Here is a 13,332-nt window from a genome sequence, read left to right on the forward strand (position 1 = left end):
ATATGTATCGTATTGTGAAGTTCTTGGCGATACACAGCCCTACTAAAAACATTACTGTTGTGCATTTTTAGGCAAAACAAAGGGCACTGATGTATTTTAGGATATTTCACTGCAAGTTGTTTTCAGTTTGGACAGCTCTTACATTTATCTTAGTCTAGGATTAGTCTAATCCTTGTCAGGGAAACAACCCAAATAAATTGTCATCTGTATACAATAAAAATGTCAAGGACATGACAAATCAATGGATTACCTAAACTAATGAGCAATATTAAAATATAATCATCTCATTTCAAATTGTGTCCTATACTTATTAGTGCATAAATATTTAATGTTTTGTATTGTTTTTTCAGATTCACAAAAACATTTATTAGGAAAGTACCACAAGCCGTTCCAACAATACCCTGTATAATACTGTACCGTTGGATACCGAGATACGATCATATCACGTATTTTTACTACAGTTATTATTAACATGAAAAAAAACTCAATTCGTGAAAAGAATATTAGGTCATACGTCTACCTCTATTGTAAATTAATACTAGAGCTCTGTACAGAAACATAATGACTATCTGGACGGTATGTGAAAGTCTAAAAGCTTTGATAATAGGTAAGGTCTTACAGCTGGCAACGGCCATCATGAAAAAGTAGAAAGTTGCACTGATTCTAAAATTAAATTCTGAAACAAAGACAACGTGAATGTTTTATCCGTTTTAATGATGCCGATGCGACGTCTTCCTATCGCTACTGGTAATTAATTCCTGAGTAGGCGCATGCTTTCTCTTCAGATATTTTCTTTTCTCCACATACTAAAATTAGAATGCACGCGAAGCCAACAACCAAGCTCACGGGACCGCGCCTTTGGACAATTTCAAGGGAACATTGCTTGTAACATGTTCTATATTTAAAAGTTAAGTTTAACATATTAAAAAATATGTTTGTAATGTAATGAAGCACATTTTGGCTTATGGCATATTAACACTACCATCTGTCATCTTTGAAACAAATGGATAGGAAGATTAAATGAACTTAGCAAGCTATTAAAGAACGCTACATTCATGCATTTTCAAAATATAAGCGTAAGACACATAAATACACCAAAATAACTTGTAACTCCCAAAAACATAACATCTGACCAACATTAACACAGGGATTAACATTACACTAAGACAGCAAATACCAAGAGGCTTATTTTGTCCAAAGAAACAAAGAATAACTTCTTTTCCGGTTAAAACGGAAAGGCGTCTCCTTCTGCTTGAGTTTACATGGTGTTTAGCAAACAACTTTTAGGTGCATTAGCATCACCTACTGATTCGTAAAGACATTGTCTTGTATTATTGGTATGCTGTTAAGGAAGCAACTTACCGTATACCCTATAACCGCCACAAATTTGACTAGAATGTACAGCATTATAAATTAGGAGTGTAGTATTTATTTATATTAATATTTTATTTCTAAGCCTTATTTTTCTGATATACTTAAATAGTTGTTTCCTTACTACACTATTATATAAACCAAGACGTTAGAAATACACCATTAATTACTTCCAAGTTTCTAAATTTAATTTATATATTTTTCCTTTATTTACATATAATTAACATAACTCTGTTTGATATTTTGCTATTCTATACAACTTTGGTTTAAACCACTTTGTACTATTCAAAGCCAAATGATAATAATATCATGTTACTTAAAAATATTCCCAGACAGCACGTTCAGTCTTACCGACGTTGGCAATTGGAGGGCACCAGCGGCAAAGTGTCGGTTGGGGTTTTTCCCCTGCACACAGAATAAAAGTAGGTGGGTAAACGATCGGCGCGATGAGTCTGCAGCCCACTACTCTCCGGAAATCGGCAGAAGAACCGCGAGCAACCTTTATGCCGACCGCGCCTCTTTTTTTCTTCACTAGATCTACGCAGTTGTTGGTCCACATCAAGCCGGCAGTGTAAGCGCGAAGGTATGTTGATTAAATATGATTGTGGAAATGTTTTCGATAAACGGATGACAGAAATTGGCGTCGGAGGCAACGTTACATGTTTTTAGACTTGGTTTGTTGTTATAACTGTTGACTTGGGGTGCGTTTCCGAAAACCATAGTTGCTAACCTGTTGTATTAGCAACTAGTTGGTTGGCAATGGAAAATAAGCAACATGGTTTTGGGAAACGCACCCCTGGTTAGTTATTATTAATATGTTCGCGTATTAAATATTTTTCAGTGAGTTATTTTAGACAGTATTTTTGACGTGATGGGATCGTTCGGTAAACAGTTAGGTAAACGGTAATAAATTGACGGACTGTCTTTTGTCTACACAAAAATGACATCTGTCATTTTATAATATGGACCCCTTACACTCTAAATGCATTTTTAATGATTTTGTCTAAGTGACATGCTTAAAATTAAAGGCAGCTCTTGTTGTGCGTTTTTATGGTAACGTTAAAAGTAGACCTGACAATCAAAGAGCTAGTTTAGTACAAGTGCACAGCCACTGTAGACAGTCAGACAAAGTGGTTATTAAGTAATAAAGTGATAGGAAGTAAGTGTTTTTGGACACACACCTATTCATAAAATAGAGCCTTTAATTAACCTTTGTAATTTAAGCAAAATAAAATGTCTTTTCTATTTTTTTCACTCAGGTAAATACGATGAAGGCATGGCTTGGTGGCCTCCAGAACCTTTTACAGCCCACGTGATCAAATAGCTTGCGCGCGCATTTCGGCCACGGAAGTGTTGTTGTTCCCCAGTGGTTCTCTAACCTGTTAGCAACTCAGAAATTTTATTAAAACGAGTTCCAAGCATCAAAATGTCTGGTTGTTGCGTTTGGTTGCACTAATATAATATACTAATATACGTATATATGTATCTGGACACTTTATTTTTGGCCACCTGCCAACGTCTTCTATCCACTCCACTATAGTACACGGATCTGGTAGATGTGTTGATAGTCAACTTTTTAAAATAACTTTCTCTGTCTGTGTTACTTCACTGCTGATTCTTACCATACTTCCGTTGCCAAACTGCGTGCACCTACGTTGCCACATCATCATTGTGTACAATGAGTAAAAGGGTCTATAAAGACTCATACAAAATACTCCAAAGGTTTTTCAAGAGGACATCACCCAACCCATCTAAAGGATGGAAACAATACTCTTGTTGAATACTACATGAGACAAGTGAGAGTGGGGGGCTATGGTGTTCTGATGTTACTCATTGTACTTTCTATCTTCGATGTGATCAATATGAAAACTAATCTTTGTAAAAACTTTTCATTTACAGACCATCCTGACTTAGATCACCATCACCACCATCATCCCCTGCATCGTGCCCTTCATCAGACACCCAAAATGCACCACAAACATCACAGGCGAAAAAGAAGAAAACGCACAACAAACCTTCCAAAAAACCCTCCTCCCCCTTCCCTCCTACCTATGGCTGGAAACAACATAACAGTTGGCAAGTTGAATAACTATTTTGACCTTAAAGGCTTATTTTTTATCTTATTCACTGTATCCTCATAGTTAGATAAGTGCATACATACCCCTTTCATCTCTGTGCGTGCCGTAACTCTGTCTGACGCACCCACCGCTAGCTTAGCTTTGCACAATGACTTGAAGTAAATGGCTCCAGCTAGCATGCTGCTCCCAATAAGTGACAAAATAATGCCAACTTTTTCCTATTTATATGTTGTGATTTGTATAGTCACAACATGTACAAATAACAAGGTCATGTGAGACACAGCCATCTATTAATCATATACATACAGGGAACTATATTCTCAGAAGGCAAAGCCCGGCTACTTGGGTGCAGTGATTTGCTAGCAGCACCTGAGAAACCCCCGGTGAGGAGCAGAGAGTTCGGTCAGAGTTGTGCAGTTACTCCCCCCAAGTAGCAAGTGCTTCACCTTCTGAGAATATAGTTCCCTGTATGTATACTGTTAAAAGATGGCTGTGTCATGACCTTGTTGTTTGTACACGGTGTGACTAAACAAATCACAACACATAAATAGTAAAATGTTGCTGTTATTTTGTCACTTATTGGGAGCAGCATGCTAGCTGGAGCCATTTACTTCAAGTCTTTATGCTCAGATAGGCTAGCGGTGGGTGCGTCAGACAGAGTTACGGCACGCACAGAGATGAAAGGGGTATGTATGCACTTATCTAACTCTGGGGGTTACTGTGAATGAAAAAAGTCGGCGTGTTCCTTTAAGTTTCCATATGTCCATTAGAAAATTAAAGGGATAGTTCACCCAAAAATGAAAAATAATGTCATTAAGGACTCACCCTCATGTCGTTCCAAACTTGTAAGACCTCCGTTTATCTTCGGAACACAGTTTAAGATGTTTTATGTTTAGTCCGAGAGCTTTCTGACCCTACATTGAAAATCTATGCACGGTATACTGTCCATGTCCAGAAAGATAATAAAAACATCATCAAAGTTGCCATTTGACATCAATGGGTCAGTTAGAATGTGTTGAAGCATCCAAAATACATCTTGGTCCAAAAATGACAAATTTATTCAGCATTCTCTTCCATGTCTATTGTGTAGCGCATGTGTCTGACTAAAGTCTTGTGACGCAGATGGCGTGTTATCCTCAGATATGTTTGTGAATTTTTTTCACATTTACAGCATTCGTCTCCCTCAGACTGTAAACGAAGCTCGGGCGCACAAAAAAAAGCGGGGACGCACCTAATAACACATCAGCCACGTTGTACGTCAGCTGCGTCACTGCAGTCATGTGACTTTAGTCTCGTGCGCGTTCAAAACAGAACCGGAAGAGAAGACAATGCTGAATGATGTCGTAATTTTGTTATTTTTGGGCCAAAATGTATTTTCGATGCTTCAACACATTTTAACTGACCCACTGATGTCAAATGGCTACTTTGATGATGTTTTTTTATTACCTCTCTGTTCCTGGACAGTATACTGTGCATAGATTTTCAATGGAGGGTCAGAAAGCTCTCGGACTAAATCTGAAATATCTTAAACTGTGTTTCGAAGATGAACAGAGGTCTTACCCTCATGTCGTTCCAAACTCGTGAGTCATTAATTACATTGTTTTCGTTTTTGGGTGAACTCTCCCTTTAATTACATGCTCATACTTGTAATTATGCCTGATAAGAATTTGTAATCTTTGTGTTTAAACATTTTTCGAATTTTAATCCTTGTTTTTAAATGGCCATGACAGTGACAAAAAGGAAGCAGCCTTCTCTAGCCCACCCAAGTTTCCATCAAAGGAGCAAGCCCAGTAAGACATTTTATGTGTATAATGCTGCACTTCTCATACAGCCAATATCAGATGTAGATATCTAAGGTGCAAATCTTATGGTTGATGTGCCTTTTTGATCATCTTTCTGTTGTAACCTTTTTTAATCTTCTTGAAGTGTCAGTAAGAAGAAAGCTGGCTAACCCTCCCACCCCTTGTTTAACTCCTCCAGCCCATCCCACATCATTGTAGAGTGAAGGTAAGTGTACCCTATATAGTAAAATGCATCAGGTCCCTAAATTCAAGCAGACACAATGTACTCCACAGGTCCACAGCACATACCATAGTTTGATGTTCCAGAGATATGATTTTTGAGTTTATATTAGTAGTGTGATCAGTAAACCAAGGTTTTCTGTCTTTCCAAGAGACTGCGGTTAATATTCAGAAAGAGGCGCCGAGAACTGAAGGCTTTCCTGACTGTAAGCCATTTAAAACGCAGACAATGAAAACACTGACACGTGTGTGTAGAAATGTGTGGCAATTACTCAGCCCACTGACATTAGTTTATCTAATTGTGATAAACTTGACTTACTGTTCACTCCAATAATTTAGTTTTTCTGTATTTTCTAGTGACACCGAATAATAACGAAGGCCTGTGTGCTTTGCAGCAGCCTCCACGTCACCCTCTTCCAGGGCTCCGTCAGAGGACTAACGATAGTAACATATTTTACATGTTATGTATGAATCTGCACTTTTTACTCAGAACATCATACTGAGGTAGTAAAAGAATACATTTCAGAATAATTCAATAGCAAATGAATTAGGGCCAGATTTTAAAATCAAGCTGGATCTGGGCCATTTGTGTTTTTTCCATTTAAGTGATTACATCAGTGAATGAGGACCTTCTTCGTACTGAATGTAAGTTTCCGTTAAATATGTGATGCATAGACCCTTTTACAGCCCACGTGATCAAATAGTTTGTGCGCGCATTTCGGCAACGGAAGTGTTGCTGTTCGCCAGTTGTTCTAACGTGTTAACAATTCAGAAAGTTTATTAAAACGGTTTCCCAGCATCAAAATGTCTGGTTGTTGCGTTTGGTTGTACTAATATAATATACTAATATACGTATGAAGAGTTTGGTTCCAAATAAACGCCATTTTTGAAAAAAATGAGTTGCTGCCAGAATCAGTATTATATCAGGTCAATATTAAAAAGTAAATTCTTAATTTTAAGCAAAATCCAATATACGCCGTGTTATTCTGTCATCTTTTCTCCCTTTTTTTCCCAAAATGCAATAAACGCCACTCCTCCTTTTCTACAGAATGCCATAAATCCGCTCCACAGTTTGCAGCGCACCATTGCAATGTAAACAAACAATGGCGGCGCGCTGAGTACACGGAATACTAGTTTTCCTCATCTACTTTGTACTTCGTGATCAACAAACAAACAAAAACAAAATAATACTTTGATAGCATTGATAAACCTGTGATGGTTTTCTGTGACGGGAAAGAAACGTAAGCCATCAACATCTTATAATTTACGCAAGAGACACTCGGGAGACGGGTGCTTGTTTGCCCGGGCCGACAGCATCAAGTCTCTGTCATGCTAACACATTGACCCCAGGGGATCTTATGAAAAACTTTCCATAATTTTACTCAAAGTCAACGAAAATGGAGCAGGACCAAAACATTTTACAGATGAGCACTGTGAAACACGTTAAGCGACGACGTCAAGTATAACCGCATCAATGACAGTGTTCTTAATATCACAAAGTAAGTGTTTTGATTAATGCAATTAATGATTATATTTTTAATTAGTGTATACCACTAGTTAACTAAATGAATAACATGGCAAAGATGAATGCACATTTATAAAGGCTATTGATTCAATAGATTTATAGCATTTTGAATAAAAACTTGTCATGAATTTATTGCATTTTGTGGAAAAAATAATCTGTTTTTATAATAAATCTTTGAAAATCAAGTTATGGATTTGAATTTTGTTTATGTTTTTATAACCTAAAGATGCTATGTGAAAGTTTGTAACAGAAAATAGTGGTTTTCATCTTGTCACTTTCTTGGTATAGAAAACACGTTTTAACAAAATTTGTCAAAATGGATTTATTGGGTTTTGGAACCAAACTCTTCATATGTATCTGGACACTTTATATTTGGCCATCTGCTAACGTCTTCTATCCACTCCACTATAGTACACGGATCTGGTAGCTGTGTTGAAAAAGTTGATAAGTCAACTTTTTAAAATAACTTTCTCTGTCTGTTACTTCACTGCTGATTCTTGCCATACTTCCGTTGCCAAACTGCTCGTACATACGTTGCCACGTCACCATTGTGTACAAACAGTAAAAGGGTCTATTGGGTCTTTAAACTTGTGGCTGTAAGCGCACTTGAAAAGTTTGAGAGCAAAAAGCCTACATACTGTTTAGCAGTTTCACAATCTAATTTTATCATTTCATAGTGACAACCGTTAATTGGCAGCAGGAAGATGAATATGAAGGGCTGGGCTCTCCTGAACATAAGCTGTTTAGCATGCAGATCAAGAACACACTGAGACAGGCACACACACACAAAATACACAGCGCACACACACACAGCACAGTCGTACATAAAATGGGGAATGACAAAAATGACAGAAAAAGTTTTAGAACCACTGCTGTGGGGTCACTTGTTTAGCTCTGTTAGTTGGACCTGGGTGATGCTGTTTTTTGTGTAACGGGCCTTTTTCTGTATTTCCTAGTGCCACAAGATGATTGGCAGCAAGACACACCCAGTGATGAAGGGATGTGCTCTCCTTAAATCACAGCCTATTCATCAGGTACTCCTGAGTAAGTCCTGATTTTATTTTATCATTACATGATTTTATTTTTTGCAAAATGCTCTGACTTTTCTGAATTGTCTTTTTAGAAACCATGAAGAGATATAGACTTTTGTGCTGTCTTATTTTTTTTCTGTTGCTTTATTATTACATTTTTTTAGGTGCTGTGTTAAGAAATCCTGCCTACAAAGTTCCACTGAGGCTGATATAAAGATGACTGTGAGAAACTGGCTGCGGCTGTCTGAGCAGAGACAGGAATGGGGGCGGCAAAGGCGGGACAAGCAAGCATCTTAAGTGAAATAATTGATTGGACTGATTCTGGAGTATGACTTATTCTGGAGGGAATTTCTTATTTTTGTTGCAGTTTGCTATGGGACAGTTTCAAGGACAGGGCTTAGACTAGTTCTAGACTAAAATAAATGTAAGAGCTGTCCAAACTGAAAACAACTTGCACTGACATATCATAAAATACATCAGTGTCTTTTGTGATGCTTCAAAATGCACACAAGTAATGTTTTTATTAAGACATGTTATTAAAACTAGTTATATTTCAGAATTAAACTAAGGCCTAGTCCCGGTTTAGGATAATCCCTGTCCGGGAAACCACCCCAAAGTGTAATTTGTGGAGTGTTAAAATAAATGAAACTGCCTTTGCAAAAACAAAGTAAAAAATTTTTTTCCAGATGCCCTTCTGTTTTGTTATTTCTCCTGGAAAACTCACTGATCCATTTTTTTCTGTTAGACTGACATTTACCAGGTTGTCAGATTGTGTATGAAATACACCCTACACATAACAATCACTTACTTTCAATTTAAACTTTTTTTGTCATAAAACCTGGCAACTCAAAAGGAAGCGGCTGCAGACTGCGCAGCCACGAACGGAGTCTTGCATGCAGGTGGGCTAGTTGCCTACTTCTCAACTAGCTCTTGTCAAATTGTTAGGGAAGAAATTTTATGATTAACACAACATAAACTGTTATTGAGTGTTGATTGTTGTTGATACACAATATGAAATGAGTTAGCCTGCAGGGGTCTCCAACATTGTGAGCAAGGGCTAAAACAATATGGATAAAACAATCTGGAGGGCTACTTTTTTATTTATTCTACTCAAAACTTTTTTGTTTTACTTACTGATTTTATTTTATTTTACTTTTTGATATGTTTTAGTATTGTTTAACATGTTAACATACGTAAACCAAGCCAAGTTAATATAAAACATATGTATGTATTAAATAAATATTACAATTGAGACTAATAGAATGTGCTGGCACCATGGAGACCCCTGGCCTAAACAAATAAATTATATAACGGTGGGATCCTGATGCCTCGCTCTCTTTAACACTGGAACAGCTGCTTTATAAGCATGCTGTGACGTTTACAGCGATGCAGCCGAAAATCAGCTGTGTTCAATGGGAGAGCGAAGCGGATCGCGCCGCATATAGGTCATAATAATTAGGGCGGGTTTACGTTGGCTCACGGTCGGCGATCATTCTAATGCCACCATCTTCCCGATATCTTGCCTATTAGCTACCGATCTCCATAAGACATCTCACCGAGGCACTATATGTCGGGCAAGTACATGCGCCCCAACGTCGGTAAGAGCTAAATTGCTGTCTGGGTTAGTTCTTTACCATTGTCTCTGCATATTGCCATTAAACGAAATACATTTTGCACCCACAATTGATGAATGTGTAAAAATATACAATTCCTTCTATTCAACATTTATGACACACCAACTTAAGATATAGCAGCACTAATATGAGGAGAAGTTTCACACATAAAACATTAGACTTTCCAGAAAAGAATTTAAAAATATATAAATTTTTGAATGTACTACTGCTAATTTAGAATAGTATTTACAATAAATCGTATGTAACTTTGGACAGAAGCCAAATATTTCTAATCAAGACCAATCACTACTACACATGTGCAAACTTTTTTGCCGTCAAGTATTGCCAAAATGCATTATAGCTGATTTTATTGTCAATCAAGGCCACAGTCACAGACAGAGAACCAATGAAAGGACTGAAAGAGAAACAGGAAACACTCTATTACTATTATCATCATTTTGATGTGACATGAAAAAGAAGTAATGTTTCGTATCAATGTTTAATAAAACAGTTTATATTTACAATTGTTTTATTTTATATGATATGTGATAAAACTGCTTAAAATCACTTTATTATATACCAATGTTTTTCAACAAACACTGTAACAGTCCAACCAACTCTTAAGTTGTCATTGTGTCATGTGTTTAGAAAAAGGGCACAAACCAATATACTGTAGGCTAATTAATTTTATTTTAATAAAAACTAAAATAAAGTTGTATAATTAATCTTTTATATATTGTAATACATTTACAAACCCATACCGTAATATTTTCCTAGGAACAGAAAAACACAGTTGTATTGGCTATATTTCTCATTTTTAAAATCATAAGAAATTAAAACAATATGCTATTTTTAGGTTAAATAAATCTTTAATCTCAAAATGTTACCTTTAAATTTTCAAAAAATAAAAATGGTTGATGTTGAAAAGTTATTATACATCAACAAATACATGTTATTATAAACTATCCCACAGTCAGTGATGGTCTCCTAAACAGAATTTTTGGCAAAAACAAGTATAAAAATAGACTATATTAAGCAATTACTGAATATGTACATAAATCAAAATGATCAGCCAGCTGACATTTCACAATTCAGCGCCTATAATATCTTACACATCTACACAATAAGGTAAATCCTTTACAATGAAAATGTGAGTAAAGAAACAATATAGACAGACACTATTACTTCATTACTTATTCATTTAGCTGATGCTTTTATCACAATTGCTATATATGTCAGAGGTCGCACGCCTCTGGAGCAACTAGGGGTTAAGTGTTTTGCTCAGGGACACAATGGTGTATCACAGTGGATTCGAACACAGCCTATCACACCAAAGGCGTGTGTCTTATCCACTGTGCCATCACCACCCCACCAACCACCCACTGTGCCATACTACTTTAGTGGTTTTTGTTGGGTATATTACTGATCATATACTATATTAATATTATATTAGGCCTAAGGCCTGTTGTTTCTACACTATGCCATGAGAAAAGGTCAACATAACCGATAAACAAGAGAACGTCATTCTAGATTAGTTAACTTTCGTTTTCCCAGTTTCATAATTAAAAGAGTCCAGGTGCGATCCTACGACTATACCCCGATTGTTCTCGCCAAAATTATCTTGAGAAGCAAGGTCGAAACAATCGATAAACAAGAGTACGTCATTTTAGATTAGAGAATTATATTATTTACTATATTAACAATAAGGTATCTGTGCAAGCTAGGCCAAGGCCATGAGAACCAATAAGCAGAATATATCATTTTAGATATGAGGAGGGATTCAGCTGCACTTCTGCTACATCAAACAAATAAAATTAATTGTGGTAGACCGAGACCAATGAGAAGAATGTACGTCATCTCAGATAAAAAGTGTTTGATCTTACTGTATAAAAATGGAGTCAGATCCCACCCAGCAAAATCTGGTTGAAAAGACGTCGAAACGACGACTTCTCCAGACGTCTTAATGACGTGAAATTCTGGTTGAAAAGTGAAAGGTGAAAAGACGCCTATAAATCGACGTCTAGAAAAAGGCTAAATTTGGTTGAAAAGTGAAAGGTTAAAAGACGTCTTATCATGGTCGTTGAAAAGACGTCTATTAAAGTGCTAAATTTCTTTCCAAGGGTTTAACCTGATTTTAAGAATGTAATATATAATATTAATTATACTATTACTATTAGGCTAATACGTATCTCAAAATAGGACAGCTAACAAAAATGTAATACGAAATTAAATGGTAAATACATATATGACATGAATATTTCATTAATTGGTTTATTGTTTTTTCAGCCATAATCAGAGGCGGACAGAGTACACAGCTTCAGTACTTGAGTAAAAGTACAAATACCCCTTGCTAAATTTTACTCAAGTAAAAGTAAAAGTACTATAGTCAGATGTCTACTTAAGTAACAGTACAAAAGTACTTGTTTTTAAAAGTACTTGAGTATCAAGAGTACAAGAGTACATTTTCTAAATGTTGCATTACTATACTGCCACAGTGCACATTGAACCACGTAAGATGATTGACAGCTGTACAGCAAATGATAGAGCTCTGAGGTCAAATCTGATGCAAATAAGGAAGAGGAGACACAAATCGCTCCGTTCACTGTTTGAGCCCTTCAGATCGCATAATTCAGTGGAAAATGAATAGAAATCTTATTCTGTAAGACTAAATATTTTACTAACATGTGATAATTAATTATTATTTCCCCAAATATGCTCACCATTGTACTAATAGCCATGACGGAATCTGTATATTTTATCTATTTGGACACAAATAAACCGGAGGAGAAGAAGAGAATAAATGTTTTACGGAAGATGATTTCTATTCAAAATAACGAGCGTTACAGATACATTATTTTGGACTCCTGACATAAATTAAGAAATTAATGTTACAGCAAACCAGTTTAATCATAAACAGTGGTCAAATGTTGAAGCTGGAGTCTTAAACCTGTCTTGTGATGCTGAGTTTGTCCAGATCAAGTAAGAGTGTGATGACGAGTAATTCATTTTGAACAACAATAATCCGGGCTCACCAGTGATTCCTGCCGCTGAAGTTTTGTTTTGGTAAACACAGCAAACACTTGAAAAGAAACTTATCATTGTTCAGAAAATTTAAATAGTTGACACATTCCCAGCATGGACCTGCTGTGTCTTCATCCACTGTTTCGTCAGTGGTTTCGTCTCTTATCTAAATCTGACCATGGTGACTTTGGCGGAAAGCTGAAGGTGATTGCTGATAGGCTGTCCCAATCAGTTGCCCCTGCACAATCCAATCACGTTTAAGAGAGGGAAACAACAAATTGAGGGTTACTGAGATTTTAATTTTTTCCTTTTTTTTAAGAAAAAGTAACGGGTACTCACGGTTATGGATAGAAATGTAGTGGAGTAAAGAGTAAAATATTTGCCTCTCAAATGTACTTGAGTAAAGTCATGAGTACTCAAAAAAAATTATACTCGAGTAAAGTACAGATCCTTCAAAATTGTACTTAAGTACTGTACTCAAGTAAATGTACTCCGTTACTGTCCGGCTCTGGCTATAATATATCCCTCACCTGGCATGGTTAAGGTTCTTACCTTCATGATCAGTTATCCTTGTTGTCCCACTTTTTGACTGCATTTCAGAAAACCTTTTGTTGCATTTCTAATGACACAGAAAACCTTTTGTGTTCTGCTATTTATACCAGAAACTGCCTT

The 13,332-nt window shown here is 36.4% G+C and overlaps 1 long non-coding RNA gene across 4 annotated transcripts; it reads left to right on the forward strand.

Moving 5' to 3' along the window:
- Positions 1-1,782: 1,782 nt before the first annotated feature.
- LOC129452915 (uncharacterized) lies at positions 1,783-8,823 on the forward strand. Of its 4 annotated transcripts, XR_012370852.1 has the most exons (9): positions 1,783-1,797; positions 1,907-1,954; positions 3,271-3,447; positions 5,180-5,239; positions 5,376-5,456; positions 5,623-5,676; positions 5,828-5,914; positions 7,952-8,039; positions 8,191-8,823. It is a non-coding gene; the product is annotated as an uncharacterized lncRNA (long non-coding RNA). The 4 variants fall into 4 exon arrangements; XR_012370851.1 differs by lacking the exon at positions 1,783-1,797 and having other exon boundaries at positions 1,851-1,954; positions 8,191-8,816; XR_012370850.1 differs by lacking the exons at positions 1,783-1,797; positions 1,907-1,954 and adding an exon at positions 3,016-3,167 and having other exon boundaries at positions 8,191-8,811.
- Positions 8,824-13,332: the final 4,509 nt, after the last annotated feature.

The sequence above is a fragment of the Misgurnus anguillicaudatus genome, chromosome 8 (assembly GCF_027580225.2).
Source record: "Misgurnus anguillicaudatus chromosome 8, ASM2758022v2, whole genome shotgun sequence".
In the NCBI taxonomy this organism is placed as follows: domain Eukaryota; kingdom Metazoa; phylum Chordata; class Actinopteri; order Cypriniformes; family Cobitidae; genus Misgurnus; species Misgurnus anguillicaudatus.